Here is a 21,527-nt window from a genome sequence, read left to right as displayed (position 1 = left end):
CACATGCATGGGTCGTCGGCTGCGGAGGCCCATCGCTAGGAGTGTTCGGTGCACTGTGTGTTCAGACACACTTGCACTCTCCCCAGCATTGAAGTCTAATGTTAGTTGCGGCACAGTTCGCCGCCTGTCCTGTTTTACCATTGTGCTCACTCCACGATGTCCGACATCTGTAATGAGGGATGGCCGCCCAAGACCACGACATTTGGACGTAGTTTCACCTTGGTTTCTCCACGTGTTGAAGACACTCACGACAGCACTCTTCCAACACTTGACAAGTCGTGTAGTTTCCTAAATGCTCGTGTCGAGCCTCCGGGCCATCAGGATCTGCCCTCGGTCAAACTCAGATAGATAGCGCGCCTTTCCCATCCTACACACGGACAGCACGCTCATTGATACTGCATGTCCGCCCCGGTAGCTGAGTGATCAGTGCGACAGATTGTCATGCCAGTGGGCCCGGTTTCGATACCTGGCGAGGTCGGAGATTTTCTCCGCTCAAGGACTGGGTGTTGTGTTGTCTTCATCATCACCATCTCATCCACATCGACGCGCAAGTCGCCGAAGTGGCGTCAGCTCAAAAGACTTACACGAGGCGACCGGTCTACCCGACAGGAGGTCCTAGCCACACAACATTTCCATTTTTTGATACTGCATTCACTGTGCCTGTGACTAGCAGCCATTCCTCACAATGGGGCGCTGCTATAGCTTGGTTTATATCGATAGTAGATCGGTGGTCGTAATGCTCTGGCCGATCAGTGTATTTGCTATGAAACGATATTACAATACTGTGCAGAAAGAATTTAAAGATTTAGTTGACAATGAAAGAACAAGTGCCCTTTGTGCTTTATTTGCAGCCCTGGAGCACGTGAAGGAATTGGTGCTACAAACAGTAAAATTTGTGAAGTCGCACGCGTTATTCCACTGTTAGTTGCAACACTTTTCAGTGGAACTGAATAAAGAGCGTGGAGACTTCATATTGTACTGTAAAGTACGTAGGTTAACTCAGAGGGAATGCCTGGAATGATTTCTCAATTTAAAACTGGCTACTGTTGAATTTATGAAGGAAAAAGGAGAGCTTCCGAAATGGAGTGCAGGCTTCACATTTTAATTGGACTTGACTGCACACTACCCGCAGTAAGACATTTCTAGGTAACTTCGTTCTGGTTTGGTGGGGATGCATTTGAAAAGGAAAACGCATAGTAGAAGGACACATTTTGACAAAGGCTAGTTTCAGGAATTCACTGGCCTTGAAAGAATAGCAAGAGCAGTTTCCTAAATGTTTTGAAGACACCTTTTGTCAAGCTATTTTTAAGATCGTTTGCCGTTTCAGTTGAAAGTGCGCCTGAGGACGTGCAGATGTAGCTGACTGACTTGTAAGGTAAAGTTAACGTTTTAATGACAAATCCTTACATGTTGAAACAGGCCAGGACGTCTACATTGCTTTCCTCAAGTAGTTTCCAAGTTTCCATAATGAGGTTGTAAAACTGTTACAATACTTCGAGCTAAATTTTTGTGTGAAATACTTTTTCTATTATGAAACTAAGTAAATCACGATTACATGGCAACTGGAGTGCGAAACTCTGAGAAATTTTCTGCCTCTCTCCGTATGCCGGAAGTTTGCACCAGATAATACCGAATTTTGGTTTGCTTGTGACCTATGTTGTTGAGAAATGTGAAATAGAAACCCGTGTCGTACTTACTGTGACTTCAATGCGATTTATGTGTGGCGCATTCGCAGTTTTCCCCTCTTCCCCCTCCTCATTCTCAGGCAGCATGACATGGTGGTGGGGTAAATGTAAAGAGAGGCGGAGCGCATTGACACTCGTGCCCGGGCACGACCTGTGAGCCAAAATCTTGGCCGTTCCTGTCGTAAAAGATGGAATGCTGCGAAACAGAGCAATTTCGCGAATGGTTTTTGCTACTGAGGACCACACATGTGCAGGGGCTGGGTGTATGGTTCCGAAACTTAATTTTGCAACGTAGTTTCACCATGTAAACTAGATTAAGGCAGGTATCTGTAACAAGCCCCGTTACTGTTGGTGAAAGAAAATGTCGTACAAGATTATCAAGAACCATTCTGGCCCAGATTTTCAAGGAAATCGTCTTAACCAAAGAGGTATCAGCAAACTGGATTCTTGTAATCTGATATTTGGTCTTTGGTACTGTTAAAATAAGTACCATGCACAGACTTGTAAATAAAACGTTTCCATCGCTCTCTCTTTCTCTCTCTCTCTGTATATGTGTGTGGAAGGGGGAGGGGGGGGGGGAAGGCCAGTGTAGCTCATGGAATTAGTCCTGCTACTCTTTTGCAACAGTTTCGTGACCTTTGTGTGTAGCTCATGCTTCAGTACCCGCGCCGATTGATGCTGATTACCAAACCTCTCACGGCATCTTCAGATCAACAAAAACAGTGAATGGATGTCTCTTGCTCGCAAACAGATTTTCGCAGATACGACAAAAATCTCTTCCACTGCACTTATCCTTGCTTTTCGTGTTAGTGAACTAAAAAATTCGAAGGCCGTACTTGACGTAGAACCTCACATTATAGCAGCAACAACAACAAGAAAAACTGGTAAGCTTTGAAGCAGATCAACAGTGAACTACAAGGTGGCTACCGTGGGTTGCTCGCGATGGTTAGCGCGCTTCACTCATAAACATAGCTCGTGGTAAGTAAACGTAATAAAGTTCCGTATTCTGATCATTGACGAGTCAGTCTGACACGATCGACCGCCGTGTCATCCTCCGCCAGTGGCATTATCTGATGCAGTATGGAGGGGCATGTTTTCAGCACTCCGCGTTCCTCGTCGTTGTCGGCTTTCTTTATGTTGGAACCGCAAGTAATCGTTCGAGTAGCTCCCGAATTAGCCTCACGAAGCTGTATAGACTTTCCACGGGTACTCCCACCAGGGAACCTCTCTGGCACTACCGATGATCGTACTCGGGTTCCCTGCATGGCGAGCAGTCACGTTGACTACTTCGCAACGGAGGCCGACACAGGTCATAGTAACGCAGTGAAAAAGATAAATTCTTTAATAAAAAAACTAAACTCAGTCTGAACATGCCTTGAAAGGCCGACGGTACCGACCGGCCGCCTTGTCATCCTCAGCCCACAGGCGTCACTGAATGCGGATATGGAGGGGCATGTGGCCAGCACACCGCTCTCCCGGCCGTATGTCAGTTTCCGAAACCGGAGCCGCTACTTCTCAATCAAGTAGCTCCTCAGTTTGCCTCACAAGGGCTGAGTGCAAAACGCTTGCCAACTGCGCTCAGCAGACCGGATGGTGAGCCATCCAAGTGCTAGCCAACAGCGCTTATTTTCGGTGATACGACGGGAACCGGTGTTACCACTGCGGCAAGGCTGTTGGCAATTACTTAAAAGAAGAAGAAGAAGAAGGAATGCAGTTATTCAGATTCCGTGCTAGCGAGACTGGAATACATCATATAATCCGCGAACTTGTCCATAATACGATCTTCTGTTAGTTTACTTTACTCTCCTTTGCATCAGCCAGCAATATCTCTTTTAGTAGTGACGTACACAAGCTCCTGAGTGGTAGAGCGGTAGGAGCCCATCTGCGAACAACGGTACGTCATTGCCATAATATTATGTGAAGTCACAGTAATAATGGGCCGCACGTGTCTCTGACCAAATGGTTCTGTTTTCCGACAGATCGGCGCTATACAGATTGTACCGAAAAACTTTGAGTGGATATAAACTTTGTCGAGAGGGACAAATTGACGATGGGAACCCATGTTAACAATGTTACCCCTACAGTGTTGCTGAGCCCCCCTTTCGGAGCAACCGTCAGTTTATGCGCTGGCGGTCCACAAGCTTATCTCCACACACTGAGCTCGATACCGTTCGTTGGTTGGGTCACACAGTGTGGAGCGCTTCCAGACGCGCCTCGACAGCACTGTGGAGCGTTCCAACTCACGTTTGCTGCAGGTTGGGGGTGGGGGGGGGGGGGGCAGAGGCAGGCTGTGTCTTGGACGCCCTGTAGCAGATGCTGTACAGCCTTTGCTGACAAGACTACCTCTCCTACATTTGTTCCTGAAGTAGGCCTTTATAATTATTAGAAGCTCGTCAGTACTATTTTATTATCGCTGAGTATCATCCTGGTACAGTTACGACTGGAGAAAAACAAATTAACTGGCAATAACAATAGCACTTCTTCAACTAGGTGCTGTGCAGCGGACTATGTAATGTACGGTGCAGTTTCAACCATACATAACGACTTAAGTCACAGCAAGAACACTATTCTCAAAATCCTAGTATTCTACCTACTCAACATTAAAGCATACTAATATCTTTACAAATATTTGTGCAATCTAACCACGCTCACAGCGTAATAATCACAATGCGAAGTTTCACAGACCTCTCATGTCGAGGTGCACAATCACACATTCACAGTTTGTGAGAAGATTAATTGTTAAAACCACGATACTGAACTCACGGCCACGCTGTCCGACATGTGCCTGCCATGAACCGTCCCTTACAAGGTACAATCACTATAATCCGTTCATCATAAAAATAAACCTGAGTTCCTATTTGCATAGTTTTCCACACTATACGACAGACGGAAAAAAAATTTTCTGCCCAGCGCGCAGCAAGGTGGCTAGTTGATATGCGCTCATGCTTCGTATTTGCCTAACACCTCGGCCTTTTTTATATTTTTTTATATCTCTATCCCTGTTAATACCAAATACTCTTTATAGGTGTTTTATTATTCATATGTAAAAAATAGATCACGGATCTTTAGGTTAAAACCTATTTTTTTCCTAAGCTCCAATTTGCATATAAGTTGGTACTTATGCGTTTCATAACCAACCAAACTGAATACCGTTAGTTCTATAGGACCTAAAATTGCGTATTTCGACCTTGACACCTAATTTTGTCTATTTCGGCATCAAAATCCTAAAAAGTACCTATTTCGTTAGTCTTACATAGAGTTCTTGTGTTTTCAAAGATTAGAAAAAGGAAGTAAACTTAGGGCTTTACGTCTCGTCTAAGGCGAAGGTCGTTAGAGACTGTTTACAATTCCTTTGCTTGCCTTACTACCAACAACACCCGGCACGGTTGAATGGTCATCCATCCAAGTACGCGCCGAGCGCGACAGTGCTTAACTTCGGTGAGCGAATGGGAACCGGTCAAAGATTTGAGTTACACATATGAATCGAACGTGGGAGTAATAAATGTTATATTTGAAAATATTTATTTCGTATTATTCTGGCCAGCTGTGTTTTTTCGTAAAGAAACGGTTTCATAGGCCTTAAGCTGAGCACGGATTAAAAAATCTCAATGTTAATCGTAGACGCCCTCTATAGCTAAATTACTGCCCTCCGCGCATTTTCTCGCTGCTGTCTACAGGCAGTCCTATCAAGCTACTCTGTTTCGTGAAAGGTGTTATACGTGAATTTTCCGGTTCGAAAAATAATTTGCCAGTAGTGAGATGTTTTCATCTGAAGAACCAGTAGATTCCATTCGCTTGTTCAGAAGGGGCGGCCATCTGTCAGGTGCCATATGTCCAGCAACGAGTACGGTACTTCTCCTACCGCTCCCATGCTCAGCAGTAAAAAAAAAAAAAAAGTTCTGTAGTGATTTGTGTCATGCACTTGTGGCAGCAAACATCCCCTTTCGGAAACTAGAAAACCCTATTTTCGGAGGTTTCCTTGAGAAGTACTGCCATCAGTCTATTCCTGCAGAGTCAACTTTACGTAGGAATTATGTGGATTCAGCTTACAATGCTGCACTGCACAGAATCCGAGAAGAAGTTGGAGAATCTTGTATATGGATTTCCGTGGATGAAACTACTGACAGTCTTGGCCGTTGCATTGCAAACCTGATTATTGGCAAGCTAGATCCAGATGCTCCATCAAGGGCTCATTTGATTTACTCAAAACAGCTTGCAAAAACTAACCAACAAACAATAGCACTGTTTGTGAACAATGGGCTTAAGGTGCTATACTCAAACGGAGTGGATGAGAATAAGGTGCTTCTGGCCGTCACTGATGCTGCTGCATATATGATAGCAGCGTTTCAACTATTAGAGGTATTCTACCCACTGATGCTGCACGTAACTTGTGTAGTGCATGGGATCAACCGCATAGCAAAGCAAGTAAGGCTACAATTTCCTAAAGTAAATAAAGTAATATCTATGGTGAAGAAAATTTTTGTTAAGGCACCATCAAGAATACAGGCATTCAAAGAACAACTTCCAGATGTCCCATTGCCGCCGGAGCCTGTTGTCACCCGCTGAGGCACGTGGCTGATAGCAGCAGAATATTATAGTACGCATCTCTCAACTGTCCAGAAGGTGGTTGAAAATATACCGGAGGATGCTGCATCCGTAACTGCAGCAATGGAGTTACTCAAAAATTCTTCTTTAAAACGGGACTTATCTTTCATTAGGGCCCACTACACATTTATGGCAAGAATAATTTCACAATTAGAAGGCTCAGGGAGACCTATCTACGACAATATTTCTTTGATTGAAGAAGTCAAAATGAAAATTAATGAAGCGCCAGGTGAAGTAGGGGCAAAAGTACGGGCAAAAATGCAAACTGTTTTGCAGAAGAACACTGGCCTGTAGGAGTTGTGTGCAGCTGCCGACATACTTAGTGGAAAATCCAGCACTCCTGACTGCAGCAATCCTGTCCAACATGTGCCGAAAATGAAGTTCGCCCCTGTCACATCTGTTGATGTAGAACGTTCATTTTCAGCGTGTAAATTGATTCTGACTGAAAAGCGCCACAGTTTTTCACCAGAAAACCCAGAAAAGATTTTGGCTATTTACTGTGAAGCCAACTATGGTCAGAATATGTGCAACTACGAATGTATTAATTAAACCATTGCCACATCATTTTTACGGAGATCTTTATCTTGCAGGAACTCAAAAATATATGGAGTTATGTTCAACATTAATGTTGTAGATTGCTGTGCTCTGTAACTGTGTAAGTATTTATTCTCCTTGTTTTAATGACTAATAAGATGTTCATACTGTCAATACTGTGTATTTTAATTTATTTTTATTTTCTCTGCATCATTTTTATTGGAGCCTATTTTAGGTTTTATGTAGTCTAAATGAACTACTGAAGAAATCTATTTTAGGTGCCTAAAACACACTTTTTTACGACCTAAATATCCGTGGTCTACTTATTACTAAGTTACGTTAAATGAAACTTTAAGATATTTAGAATGTATTAACACCCGTCAAAGGTGTTCTTAATCACGCTTCAGCTACGTAATTTTTATTCCAAAAATCGTGTACAGTCACAGCATCTGCACCGTTGTCTTGTTAATGTGCAGTATGAAAATGGCTGAGGCTTCTTTCTGTTCCGTAATGAAACACGCGCGTGGAACACGTAAAAAGTGCCGAGAAATAGGCTGTCGTTAATGTGTTTCATAAATTTACGAAGATAATCGGCTTTGAAGTTTTCCCATCGTTTGTATACTCCAGTTGATTATCAGAACTTGATTGAACGTGTAACGCAGTCGGTAGCGTAATGGAATATAAACTACATAAAGGTTTTCCGTGTGCTGGCTCAAATCTCGTCAGTGTCTTTTTTCTTCTCGTTCAATTTGAAATACCTACATCTCGTAATTATTAACCACACGCGAATTTCTTCTTCTCATTTCAAAAACCAATTCTTAGTTATCGATGTTTTATGAAAGACTTCATAAAAGTTTCCAGAATGAGTTTTTCACTCTGCAGCGCAGTGTGCGCTGATATGAAACTTCCTGACATTAAAACTGTGTGCCGAATCGAGACTCGAACTCGGGACCTTTGCCTTTCGCGGGAAAGTGCTCCACCGACTTTTTTTTTTTCTCTATCCATCTTTAGTTTTCTTTTGCAGACGCTCTATCCATCTTTTTTTTTATTACGGGGCTTGAACGCTAACCATTTTTTTACCACTTTTTTGTTGCTTTAAATTTATTTTTTTAATTGTTCTATCAACCTTTTTTTTGGTGCCTAAAACCAGCGCCATTTTTTTCCAATGTCAGGCTTACCACCTTTGTTGACATACATTTTGTTGTACTACCGCATAAATAGTGTCTACAATGTCCATATGTTGACAAATAGTGGCTAATTACAAAATTAATTAATTAAGGAAATGAATAAAACTGAAAATGCCCAAATGAAAGACATGAAGACATTGTGGATAGTACAAATACAAAAGAAACATGCTCCTGTAGCAATGAAATGAAATTCCTGTCGGGGGCGACACCTGCTCACGACCCGACGTTCGATAGAGCAAGAGAGCCATCTATCGACTCGTTCTCCAGACGTTGGTGTAAGACTGGGTCGTCTTCTCGAAATTAACTAAGGGTCCGTAAGTGTGAGCGATCTCTATCTCGGCTTCTTCGTCTATCTCATCTCTCACCCGTCACACCCCATCCGGCCGGCGGGTCGGTAAATGTAAGTCGCAAGTAATTAGCGAAGTCTTGCCCATATTTCTTATGTTGTTGCAGCTTCGTGTGTCCATCCAGGAGAAAATGACAAAAATCAATTTTGTCCTTTTCCGATTCGTTAAACACGTAGACCACCACCATTCTCCGTAGCCATCTCACTGCATTGGTTTTTTGGACCGGAAAATAAGATTCTTGGGGGAAAAAAAGTGTGTCTGATGAAATTGTGTGAGGGGCGGAGCGTAACAGGAACGCCAATATCTGTTGTGCCAAGTGCCACACTGGAGCCGTCCCACTACATGCTAAACGATGTTCATCAGTGCCCACTGTTGCGCAGCCTAAACATAGTGGAGTTTCTGCCAAATGAATCGCGTGCCGCCGTTGATTCGTTGCGAACTTCCTATTTACCACACATACCATGTTGAGCGTACCGACGTTGGGAGGTAAACGTTCCGTATAGCGCGCCATATCTGTCGCCAGTTCCTGTCTGGGTACTTCTTTTCCAGGGTATTCCTGGGGCACCGGCGCAGTAAGAGTTGGTATACATCTCGTGTCGTCGGTAGTCGTGTTGTTGGGAAGGAATCTCTGACATAGCTAAGCTCCAAAAAAAAAAAAAGACTTGAAATGTGACAGCTTCGGTGAAATATGGCCCACATTGACTGGGGGCAGCATTGAAGTGGGAGCTCGTACATCGGCCAACGCACCCGAGATACTGCGGAATTGACCGCGCCACTGTCGGAAAATCGTACAGACGAATAACGCCCGTGCATTTTCATATACGTTCACTAGACCAAGTCCGCCCTCTCCAGGTGGTAGCGTAAGCGTTGTGTATTGGATCTTAAACAGGTGACCCACACTCACGTAGGTTCCGAAAGTTGCTTGTATCCGTGATGCCGTTGTGCGCGTTAAAGGCGGGACATGCGCTACGTGAGTGAGTCTCGGTGCTAGGTATACGTTAACATAGGTCACCCTCTGAATCATATCCAACGCTCTAAATTTCTGTAACAGCACCATTGTCCGCATCAGCTTCAATATGCGTCGGTAGTTATCCGCTTCTGTCCGCTGCACATCCGTGTGGAACGTAACACCTAGACATTTTATGGTCTTAAGTAACATGAGCGGCCCTTCCTCCCCCGGTTGTAATCCTCGACCGACATTCATGCAGCGTGATTTCTGTAGATTAAGCACGCTTCCTGCCGCCATCCCGTATCGCTGTATCCATGCCAACGCCGTACGTACTTCGTCGCCTGTCCTTGCCATCAGCATCACATCGTCAGCATAAGCGCGGCAATGAAAGGTCAGTGGTGGCAACGGCACTCCCTCCAACCGTCTTCGGAGACCATATAGACAGGGTTCCAAAGCCATTGCATACAAAAATATCGAAAGGTGGCAACCTTGAGGAACTGACCTTGAAATAACAATGTAGTCAGTGCCCCGCCCATTCACCGAGACCTTTGATCGCACGCCGTGTAACAGTCGCATGATCACTAGAATGAAGGCCTGTGGGATTCCCAATCTGACCATCACTGCGTGTAAAAAGGTATGATCCACTTTGTCGAACGCATGATCGAAGTCAATAGCGACGATTGCCCCACGCACTCGGCATGCCGCTGCAAATGCGATGATATCTCGGTAGTCACCGAGCGCCGTATGTACGTTACTCTTACCGCCGAGGCAAGTTTGATCTATGAGGAGTCTATCAGAAATTGAAGACCGCAGGTGAGCCCCAAGGATGCGCGCGAAAATCTTATAGTCGCAGTTCAAGAGAGTGAGTGGTCTATAATCTCCTGGATTTCTGCCACCGCGTGGTTTGGGTATTGGGATGATGATACCCTCCGTGAATTCGGCAGGTATCTCAGTCTGCGGTAACAGGAGTTCGTTGCACATCTGAATCCAGGTCCGTCCCATGAGGTACGCAAATGCGCGGTAAAATTCAATTGGGAAGCCGTCCTGCCCTGGGGACTTAATCGGAGCCCCTCTGGCAATTGAATCTGTCAGCTCGTCCTCTGTTATCGCTGTGATGAAAGTCTCTGCATCCAGTGGTGGTCCTCTATCTGGCATTTCCGAGATGACATCATGTAGTGTCTCGTGGTTCACTTGAACAGGTCCATATAACTGGCGGAAATAGTCAGTAAATACATGCGCAATATCACGCTGGTTCACAACTTGCTGGCCAGTTTCAGAGATTAGTTCCCTGATCAATGTCCTGCGTCGTTGGCGTTCACGTACTACGTGGTGCATGGAGGGGGTTTCGGCAGCAACTGTGTCCGCCAATGTCGCCCGGACCATTATACCTTCCATTCTTAGTCTCGTCATCTGTAATAACTTGGCTTTTATCCTGCGCATGGCCGTGTGCCTTTCCGGCGATGGTTGTTGGGTCATCAGTTGTCTTGTGACAGCCAGAGCGAGAGCACCAGCAGCAGCGAGTACTGTTTGTATAAAGCGTTTATTTTGCATTTTGTTTACGACCTTCCACTAAGGAAGGGATTCTATTTGTGTTTATCTGCTCTGCATAGAAACTAACAGTTCTTGATTGTTAGGAGAGAAATTTATTTTGTACTTATTTGCTGCGCTTAGCTTTTAAATAGTTTTTCTGGGAAAACCTAGCGTAGTTTTCGCGTCTCGTATTTCAGTGAGTGTTTCTTGATTATCAGAGTAGCTCATCAGAAGATTATCTTGGGAATTTGTCACCGTATAGAGTAGGGTAAACATAGTCATGTGTAGGGACTGTGGTTGTTGTGAGCGGACGCAAGGAGAATTGGCCACTCTTCGGGGGCAGGTGGAGGCTTTGTCTGTTAGGCTCATCGAGCTCGAGGCGCAGGCGTCGGCTCGTAGTGGCGTTGGGGCAACTGTGGTGAGACCTATGCCTACTTCGGTGGCCTCGGAATCACATGGAACCCCTGATGTCGCTGCGTCTTCCGGCAGTGAGCATCTTACCGGTCAGCCATCACTCCAGGGTGAATGGCGGACAGTGGTGGGCTCGCGCGTGCCTGGCCGAAAGGCGAAGGTGGGATCTGGCCGCGTGGCGGCTGCCTTACCCCTTTCCAACAGGTACGGGGTGCTTCCTAGTGGTGATGACATCGTTTCCGAGCCACCACAGGATGCCTCGCCTGTTGGGCCAGTGGCCGATTCTCCGGCAAGGTCCCGACAGTCACAGAGGGCGGGCCTATTAGTTATAGGGAGCTCCAACGTTAGGCGGGTTATGGAGCCCCTCAGGAAAATAGCGGGTAGGTCGCGGAAGAATGCCAGTGTGCACTCGGTGTGCTTGCCGGGGGGTCTCGTCCGTAATGTGGAGGAGGCCCTTCCGGCAGCTATTGAACGCACTGGGTGTGACCGGCTGCAGATAGTAGCACATGTCGGAACGAATGACGCCTGCCGCTTGGGTTCTGAGGCCATCCTTGGTTCCTTCCGGCGGCTGGCTGATTTGGTGAAGACAACCAGCATCGCACGCGGAGTGCAAGCTGAGCTTAATATCTGCAGCATAGTGCCCAGAGTCGATCGCGGTCCTCTGGTTTGGAGCCGTGTGGAGGGTCTAAACCAGGGGCTCAGACGACTCTGCGACTATAATGGTTGCAAATTCATCGACCTCCGTTATTGGGTGGAGAACTGTAGGGCCCCCGTAGACAGGTCAGGCGTGCACTACACACCGGAAGCAGCTACTAGGGTAGCAGAGTACGTGTGGCGTGCACACGGGGGTTTTTTAGGTTAGAGGGACCCCCCCTTGGGCGAAACGATAAAATACCTGACGGCTTACGAGAGAGAACATCAGCATCGTTGATAAAGAACGTCCGTCCTCAGAGACCAAAAACAGGAAAAGTTAACGTAATATTGGTAAACTGCAGGAGTATCCAGGGCAAGGTTCCTGAATTAGTATCGCTTATTGAAGGAAATAGTGCGCATATAGTATTAGGAACGGAAAGTTGGTTAAAACCGGAAGTGAACAGTAACGAAATCCTAGATACAGAATGGAATATATACCGCAAGGATAGGATAAACGCCAATGGTGGAGGAGTATTTATAGCAGTAAAGAATTCAATAATATCCAGTGAAGTTATTAGCGAATGCGAATGTGAAATAATCTGGGTTAAGTTAAGTATCAAAGGTGGGTCAGATATGATAGTCGGATGCTTCTATAGACCACCTGCATCAGCAACCGTAGTAGTTGAGCGCCTCAGAGAGAACCTGCAGAACGTCGTGAAGAAGTTTCGTGATCATGCTATTGTAATAGGGGGAGACTTCAATCTACCAGGTATAGAATGGGATAGTCACACAATCAGAACTGGAGCCAGGGACAGAGACTCTTGTGACATTATCCTGACTGCCTTGTCCGAGAATTACTTCGAGCAGATAGTTAGAGAACCAACTCGTGAAGCTAACGTTTTAGACCTCATAGCAACAAATAGACCGGAACTTTTCGACTCCGTGAATGTAGAAGAGGGTATCAGTGATCATAAGTCAGTGGTTGCATCAATGACTACAAGTGTAATAAGAAATGCCAAGAAAGGAAGGAAAATATATTTGCTTAACAAGAGTGATAGGGCACAAATCGCAGAATATCTGAGTGACCACCATCAAACGTTCATTTCTGAGGAAGAGGATGTGGAACAGAAATGGAAAAGATTCAGAAACATCGTCCAGTACGCCTTAGATAAGTTCGTACCGACTAAGGTCCAAAGCGAAGGGAAAGATCCACCGTGGTATAACAATCATGTACGAAAGGTACTAAAAGAAAGCTTCATCATAGGTTTAAGAGTAGTCGAATCATAGCTGATAAGGAAAAGCTGAACGAAGCGAAAAAGAGCGTAAAGAGAGCAATGAGAGAAGCATTCAACGAATTCGAACATAAAACATTGGCAAACAATCCAAACAAGAACCCTAAAAAGTTTTGGTCATATGTAAAATCGGTAAGCGGATCTAAATCCCCTATTCAGTCACTCGTTGACCACGATGGCACCGAAACAGAGGACGACCGAAGAAAGGCAGAAATACTGAATTCAGTGTTCCGAAACTGTTTCACTGCGGAAAATCGTAACACGGTCCCTGACTTCAGCCGTCGCACGGACGCCAAAATGGAAAATATTGAAATAAACGATATCGGAATTGAAAAACAACTGCTATCACTTAGTAGCGGAAAAGCATCCGGACCAGACGAGATACCCGTAAGATTCTACAGTGATTATGCTAAAGGACTTGCCCCCTTTCTATCAGCAATTTATCGTAGATCTCTGGAAGAACGTAAAGTACCTAGCGACTGGAAGAAAGCGCAGGTCGTTCCCATTTTCAAGAAGGGTCATAAATCAGATGCGAATAATTATAGGCCTATTTCGCTTACGTCAATCTGTTGTAGAATAATGGAACATGTTTTATGTTCTCGTATTATGACGTTCTTAGATAATACAAATCTCCTTCATCATAACCAACATGGATTCCGCAAACAGAGATCATGTGAAACTCAGCTCGCCCTATTTGTCCAAGAAATTCACAGTGCCGTAGACACTGGCGAGCAGATTGATGCCGTATTCCTGGACTTCAGGAAGGCATTTGATACGGTTCCGCACTTACGTTTAGTGAAAAAAATACGAGCTTACGGAATATCGGACCAGGTTTGTGATTGGATTCAGGATTTCCTAGAAGAAAGAACACAACATGTCATTCTTAACGGTTCAAAATCTGCAGATGTAGAGGTAATTTCGGGAGTACCGCAAGGAAGCGTGATAGGACCTTTATTGTTTACAATATACATAAATGACTTAGTTGACAACATCGGTAGCTCCGTGAGGCTATTTGCAGATGACACGGTTGTCTACAAGAAAGTAGCAACATCAGAAGACTCGTACGTACTCCAGGAAGACCTGCAGAGGATTAATGAATGGTGCGACAGCTGGCAGCTTTCCCTAAACGTAGATAAATGTAATATAATGCGCATACATAGGGGCAGAAATCCATTCCAGTACGATTATGCCATAGGTGGTAAATCATTGGAAGCGGTAACGACCGTAAAATACTTAGGAGTTACTATCCGGAGCGATCTGAAGTGGAATGATCACATAAAACAAATAGTGGGAAAAGCAGGCGCCAGGTTGAAGTTCATAGGAAGAATTCTAAGAAAATGTGACTCATCGACGAAAGAAGTAGCTTACAAAACGCTTGTTCGTCCGATTCTTGAGTATTGCTCATCAGTATGGGACCCTTACCAGGTTGGATTAATAGAAGAGATAGACATGATCCAGCGAAAAGCAGCGCGATTCGTCATGGGGACATTTAGTCAGCGCGAGAGCGTTACGGAGATGCTGAACAAGCTCTAGTGGCGGACACTTCAAGAAAGGCGTTACGCAATACGGAGAGGTTTATTATCGAAATTACGAGAGAGCACATTCCGGGAAGAGATGGGCAACATATTACTACCGCCCACATATATCTCGCGTAATGATCACAACGAAAAGATCCGAGAAATTAGAGCAAATACGGAGACTTACAAGCAGTCGTTCTTCCCACGCACAATTCGTGAATGGAACAGGGAAGGGGGGATCAGATAGTGGTACAATAAGTACCCTCCGCCACACACCGTAAGGTGGCTCGCGGAGTATAGATGTAGATGTAGATGTAGATCAGCTCCCTCAGGGATGTAAAAGAAAAATCAGTCGTCGTACGGTTCCACTGCGATTTGTTCTGCCCGTATCGTATCAACGTTCTCCGTAACGTGGGTTTTGCGCATTTGATCCACCACTGGAGAACCGAGGTGTATGCTCGTTGGCGGCGAACGCAGATATCCCAGACCGCCTCTATCCACCGGCGACACGCAGTGTCACGTAAAAGTGCACAATTCATTTTCCAGTGACCCTTACTCCGCCATATCTTCTGACGCGTTAGTGAAATCGTACAGACGTACGCCATATGATCCGTAAAAGCCGCTGGCCAGATTTCGGCATCCAGTATCGCCGTCCGTAGAGCTCGTGTCACATACACCCTATCAAGTCTACTCGCCGAATGTCCCGTTACAAACGTATAATCCGGTCTGTCGCCATGCTGCAGCTCCCAGGTATCCAGAAGCGCCATCTCGGTAATCAACGCACGCAGTTCCATAAATGTCACATAATGAGGTACTTGGTCCTTTTTGTCGACGACACAATTAAAGTCGCCGCCTTCTATATAGTTATCATAGTGTCCAGCGAACAACGGTGCTATCTCTTCGGTGTAAAAGGTCGCCCTTTCTCTTCGTTTTGTGCAGCCAGATGGCGCGTATAAATTGATGAAACGAACGCCGTCGACAGTGATCGCTATGCCACGTGCCGAAGGGAGAGACATGACGTCCTCCACTCCTATTCCTTCCCTGGTGAGAATCGCCACACCGCATCCACTTTCATCGTGCACTGAATAATGTGCCTCGTAGCCGTAGAACTCTGGCAGCGACGTGAAACGCACTTCTTGTAGGAGTACAATATTCACGTCCGCAGCGCGTAACATATCTTTCAGCATTTGAATTTTAAGCGGTGTCCGAATGCCATTAATGTTTATCGTTGCAATGCGGTACGCCTGGCATGTGTTCATCAGTTGTAGGGCGGTGTCATTAAACGTCTATCTGCACCCCCGGCGCTCCTCACCACACCAAGTTGTTCAACATTTCCCGACCCCTCCCGGCCTCTGGCCGGGACTATCCTCAATCGTCGCGTTCGTATTTTCATTCTGTTCCTGTTGGTCCATTTCTTGTGCCCAGTCCCCCAGCATATTTCCGGAACTGGTCGAAGGATGGTAGGCAACGTTGTCACCGCTCTTATGTTGTACAGTTCAAAAATGGTTCAAATGGCTCTGAGCACTATGGGACTCAACTGCTGAGGTCATTAGTCACCTAGAACTTAGAACTAGTTAAACCTAACTAACCTAAGGACATCACAAACATCCATGCCCGAGGCAGGATTCGAACCTGCGACCGTAGCGGTCTTGCGGTTCCAGACTGCAGCGCCTTTAACCGCACGGCTGTTGTACAGTTGTCATCTCCACTTCTACCTTGCGGTCACCAGAAGGAGAGTTCAAGTTATCGTCGCTGTGTAATTCCTGCACCGTCATCTCGGTATCTGTTGAATCCACTGGTCTCAGGTCGATACTGTCGTTGTCGTCCACTGTCCCCTCGGGACTATGGCTATCGTCAGCAGAAGTCAGTCGACGCTTCTTTCTTCTCTTCGGCGAACGCTGTTTCCGTTGCCTTGCTTCCGCTTCGGCTGTTTGGGTTGCGTATCCTCCGTCTTGGGCCTGGCCTATCACGCTCTCGGTGGAAGCACTGGCAGACACCACGGATGAGCCTGGAGCGGCCGTCAGCTGCGTCTCTTGTGTGGTGTCCTGTGTCTGTTGTGGTGGAACCGGTGGTCGGAGTTCCAGTTCGTTGGTGTCCATGTTCTCTATAGGGGGCAGCTGCTGGTGCCCATCGGAAATCTCCCTCACGTCGCCTCTCAGGGCTTCCACAAAGGTCAACGGTAAGACAGTCATCTGTTGTGGCGCCGGAACGTCATCCCGTGGGGTTTGCACTAAACGTCGCTGGAGGCATTCCGAGCGGACGTGACCTTCTTTCCCGCACCCCGAGCAAGTGCGAGGTTGCCCATCAAAGATTATAATCGCTCGACAACCTCCTGTGTACAAATAAGAGGGGACGTGCTTTCGCAGTTCTATCCGTATTTGTCTCACCCCATTTAAAACGGGGTACGTGGTAAAACTTGTCCATTTTTCGGCCACATGGGATAGAACTGTACCGTATGGTCGAAAGGCGTCGATAACAAGTTCAGACGGGACCCCGAACGGAAGTTCGAAGACTCGTACAGTGCGGATCCCCATTCCCGCGAGATCGACTGTAACCACACCAACATTCCCGTCGGCATGACAGAAACGATACCCGTTCGGTGATCGTTGTAGAAGTCTTTCGCAAGCAGCCTCGTCAACAAGCTTGACATAGACGACACTTGAAACGATCGATAAATTGATTCCCACGATTTCCTGTGGATCGATTTTTACCACTTCTTTTAAGAAACGTTCAATCTCGTGTGCCTTTGGTCGTGTATAGTCGTTCGCAAAACTGAACTTCAAAGTCGTTTTTCTGTACGAGTGTGCCATCTCGTTCTAGGCTCACAACACCGCACACGCGAAGCTGCCCCGGCGTAAACAAACAGGCGCGCGCACCAGAGCGCGGCCGGCAGGCAACACGGTCCGCACTGTGTCACTGCCGAAGGCAGACTCCACCGCAGTGTGCACTGATATGAAACTTCCTGACAGATTAAAACTGTGTGCCGGATCGAGACTCGAACTCGGGACCTTTGGCTTTCGCGGGCAAGTGCTCTACCAACTGAGCTACCCAAGCACGACTCACGACCCGTCCTCACAGCTTCAATTCTGCCAGTACCTCGTCTCCTACCTTCCAAACTTCACAGAAGTTCTTCTGCGAACCTTGCAGAACTAGCACTCTTGGATGAAAGAAAGAATCGGCGGAACTGAAGCTGTGAGGACGGGTCGTGACTCGTGCTTGGGTAGCTCAGTTGGTAGCCGGCACGGTAGTTCAGCGTTTTCGGTCAGAGAACTGGTTGGCCTCTGTAATAAAAAAAAAAAAAAAACTGAGTGGAAGGATCAACAAACGAACTTAAACGAATGTCATGTGACGTCCGCAACGACCAGACCCAAAGATAAACAACGATCAAAATTGGAAAAAAAGAAAATGTGGTAGAGCACTTGCCCGCGAAAGGCAAAGGTCCCGAGTTCGAGTCTCGGTCCGGCAAACAGTTTTAATCTGTCAGGAAGTTTCATAAAAGTTGTTTTAATTAAGAAAACACAACAATTTAATTTTAAGGCAAAAATGAGGAACCAAATCCACTTTATTTGGACTGTGTCTATCGTTTTATACGTCAGAGGTATAAAAGTATCTTAGAAACATGAAAAACAATCATTTCACAGCATGGAGGACATCATACAAATGCAGCATTTTTACATTTGCTACTGTACCGCTACAATATGAACCCAAAAGAACTTATCTGGAGCCAGGCTGTGGGATTTGGTCCGAGAAGTAATAAGACTGTTAACGCTGTCAGACGTACTGGAACTAACGCACGCAGCTTTTTCACACGTAAGTGCCGAACGCTGGCGGGATATACGAACGGCTCGTCATAAAATGCTGCGCCTGGTTGGCTTCGTGGGCTCTGTTGTTGATTTGCTGGTTATCCACGTACCTGGTGACACTTCCAGAACTGAAACGTATTTCTCAGATTCGTATTAGGAAGGAGGTAAGAGATTACCAGACGGCTGATTGTAAGTAATACCTCCAGTGGCTTCAGTATTTAACTGTACGGTAAAATCCTTCAATATTCTCTTACGTTACACAGACCGTATGCAGAAAAATTACCCTGTGGTTAAGTCAGGAATTTTAATGGCTCTTTTTTTTAATTACAAAAGTACGTTAGCTAAAATAGAAAACGTGTTTCGGTTTTCGTGTAGTCGTCTAAGGAGCGTATTGGGGGAGATTTCCAGTGCATTATTTCATTCCGCTTAAAAATTAAATGACATTCGAAGCCGTACTGCTCCTCTGCTCGTCTCTTTTTACGTGTAAACTGCAGCTGGCCACGTCACTGCAGGCTAGCTGTACCAGCTGACCGGCCACTGCTGTCCAAGTTAAATGCACCGGTAAAGGGGTTGTCCCGTATTATCGCTAAGTCGATGTGCGCGTAACGCACAGCACAAAACGTAGCCTTATCATCGTACTTGACAGTACTCGAGACAGCTTGGCTTCAGTCCCACGTGAAACGGAAATCCAGTGAGGTTCCAGCCGACGCGGAAGAATACATAGTGCAATGTTTACATCATGATGAACGGATTATAGACACTGTACTTAGCTGACACAAATCTGTCCTTGACCAGTTGGCAGAAAAAGGCTACAGGCCACAAAAGCACACTCCAAACTCTCCTCTATCTTGTGGCAACCGAAGCCCTCGTCTGAGTGTCTTACTTGAAAATCCGTTCAAAGTGGTTCAAATGGCTCTGAGCACTATGGGACTTAATATCTGAGATCATCAGTCCCCTAGGCTTAGAACTACTTAAAACCAACTTACCTATGGTCATCACACTCATCCATGTCGAGGCAGGATTCGAACCTGCGACTCTAGCAGCAGCACGGTTCCGGACTGAAGCGCCTAGAACCGTTCGGCCACAGCGGCCGGCGAAAATCTGTTCCCCTGTATGGAAGTATACATAATGGACGTACGAGTACAGGTTGGAGACAACATCGATGACGACATGTGGAAGTTTGGGTCTGGCCGTGAATCCTGCTCGGATTGCCAAACGGTAAGGCGACCTCTCCAGATATGCCGAAAATCCGAGTTCGATTCCCGGTTCGACACTAATTTTCATTGTCATCATTCAATTATACAGCTAATGGTTGTCCATAATTGCAAGTCCAAATACTCGTACATTTAATAAAAACCGTTCTGTTTCGGTTTCACATCCACGCTTCCTGTCCGCATGAATTTTTTTTACCAGTGGCGTATCGACATCCTTGATCGCATATGCTTCCTATACCATCTTCGGGAGTTCCTTTGAAACTAAATGTCCTGTTTGGCCTGAATAAAAAATTCCACACATGGAGCCTATTCTTGAATCGTTGTCATTACGCTTCACTCTCGACAATCTGGAACACACACGAAAAATGTTTGTCAGTTTGTCTGTCACATAAGCGAAACGTGTATGAATATGTTAATTATTTTGGATGCCATAATTCATTGAAAGTGTAGCGAAACATTTGAGAACCCATGTACTTCGATGTGTGTATCTGAAAATTACTATTTGTGGCAAATTGATATGGCAGCTTATCTATCTGTAGATTTCAAAGTCATAATAATGATAATTGTTGTAACGGCGATCGGAACGGTAACGGGGTTGAAGTGACGGGAACGCGGCGGGACCCGCGGAGCGGCCCGCGAACAACAAAACAGGAGAGGACGGACACGACCAACGGAGGACATTGCGACACAACAAGAGCAGACAACAAAGTAAATAACCCTACAAGACAACCACGTCCACTCGTACAGAAACACGAAAGTCAATAGGCTGTCTGAGGCGATATGTCCTGAGAAGCACGCGAGGTTAGACTGGCGGCTGAGTTGTTTTTTTTTTTTTTTCACACACCTGATACAGGTAGGCCAGCAGCGGCATAAAACGCCGCTCTTCGGCCACAGATAAAACTAAAGATACAAATGAAGACAATCGTAGAACAGTCAGGGTGGATAAACAGACATAGACATACAAAATTAAAAGACACGGAGCCGTTCACGGACGCAGAGTCCAAGATAAGAGTGTTCAGACACGTGGACACGCACAGAGATGATAGATGGCATACGCGAACGTTGGAGCACAAACGAATAAACACTGGAACACTTGAGCACGAACACGACGCCACACACAAACACTAGGCGATGATCCACTTAACGTGTGCGAGTCCGGGGACCTGCCAAGAGGGGAAGAAGGGGGTGGGGGAGGAAGAGGGGAGAGCAAAGATGCTAATGGCAGAGGAGATGGTAGAAGTAATAGAGGTATGGGAGTGGGGGAAGCCTGGGGAAGGGGTGGGGAGGGAGGGAAGGGGGAGAGGTGCCCATAGGAACAATCACAGGAAGAGGGAGGGGGTGTCAAAGTTGGTAGGAGGGGTAGATGAGGAGGGCATCATCAGGAAGGGGGAGCTGGCGGAAACCACCTGGGGAGAGGGTATGGAGAGTGGACAGATGGGGTGCAGGTGGGACGTGGAAATACAGGCGTGGCAGCGGATGGGGGCGGGAGAGGATGGGAGAGACCAGTGGGTGAGGAGGATCGAGTTTATGGGAGGTGTAGAGGATCCGTAACTGTTCGAGGAAAAGCAGGAGGTGGGGGAACTGAATAAGGTCGTACAGGATCAGTGTGGGGGAGGGGAGACGGATGAGATAGGCAAGGCGAAGAGCATGGCGTTCTAGGATCTGAAGGGATTTGTAAAAGGTAGGGGGAGCGGAGATCCAGGCAGGGTGGGCGTACCAAAGGTTAGGGCGAATGAGAGATTTATAGGTATGGAGGATGGTGGAGGGGTCCAGATCCCATGTACGGCCAGAAAGGAGCTTGAGGTGACGGAGTCGGGAGC

At 46.3% G+C, this 21,527-nt stretch overlaps 2 protein-coding genes across 2 annotated transcripts in view; both read left to right on the top strand.

Moving 5' to 3' along the window:
* Positions 1-21,527, top strand: part of LOC126252896 (collagen alpha-1(XV) chain-like) — a 269,979-nt gene that overhangs the window by 21,482 nt on the left and 226,970 nt on the right. The window lies entirely within an intron of this gene.
* The window catches only part of LOC126251399 (collagen alpha-1(III) chain-like), a 409,906-nt gene that overhangs the window by 387,671 nt on the left and 708 nt on the right, over positions 1-21,527 (top strand). The window lies entirely within an intron of this gene.

This window comes from Schistocerca nitens, chromosome 4 (assembly GCF_023898315.1).
Source record: "Schistocerca nitens isolate TAMUIC-IGC-003100 chromosome 4, iqSchNite1.1, whole genome shotgun sequence".
In the NCBI taxonomy this organism is placed as follows: Eukaryota; Metazoa; Arthropoda; class Insecta; order Orthoptera; family Acrididae; genus Schistocerca; species Schistocerca nitens.
The sequence above is the reverse complement of the archived record's forward strand: the minus strand, read 5'-3'. Positions and strand labels throughout refer to the sequence as shown.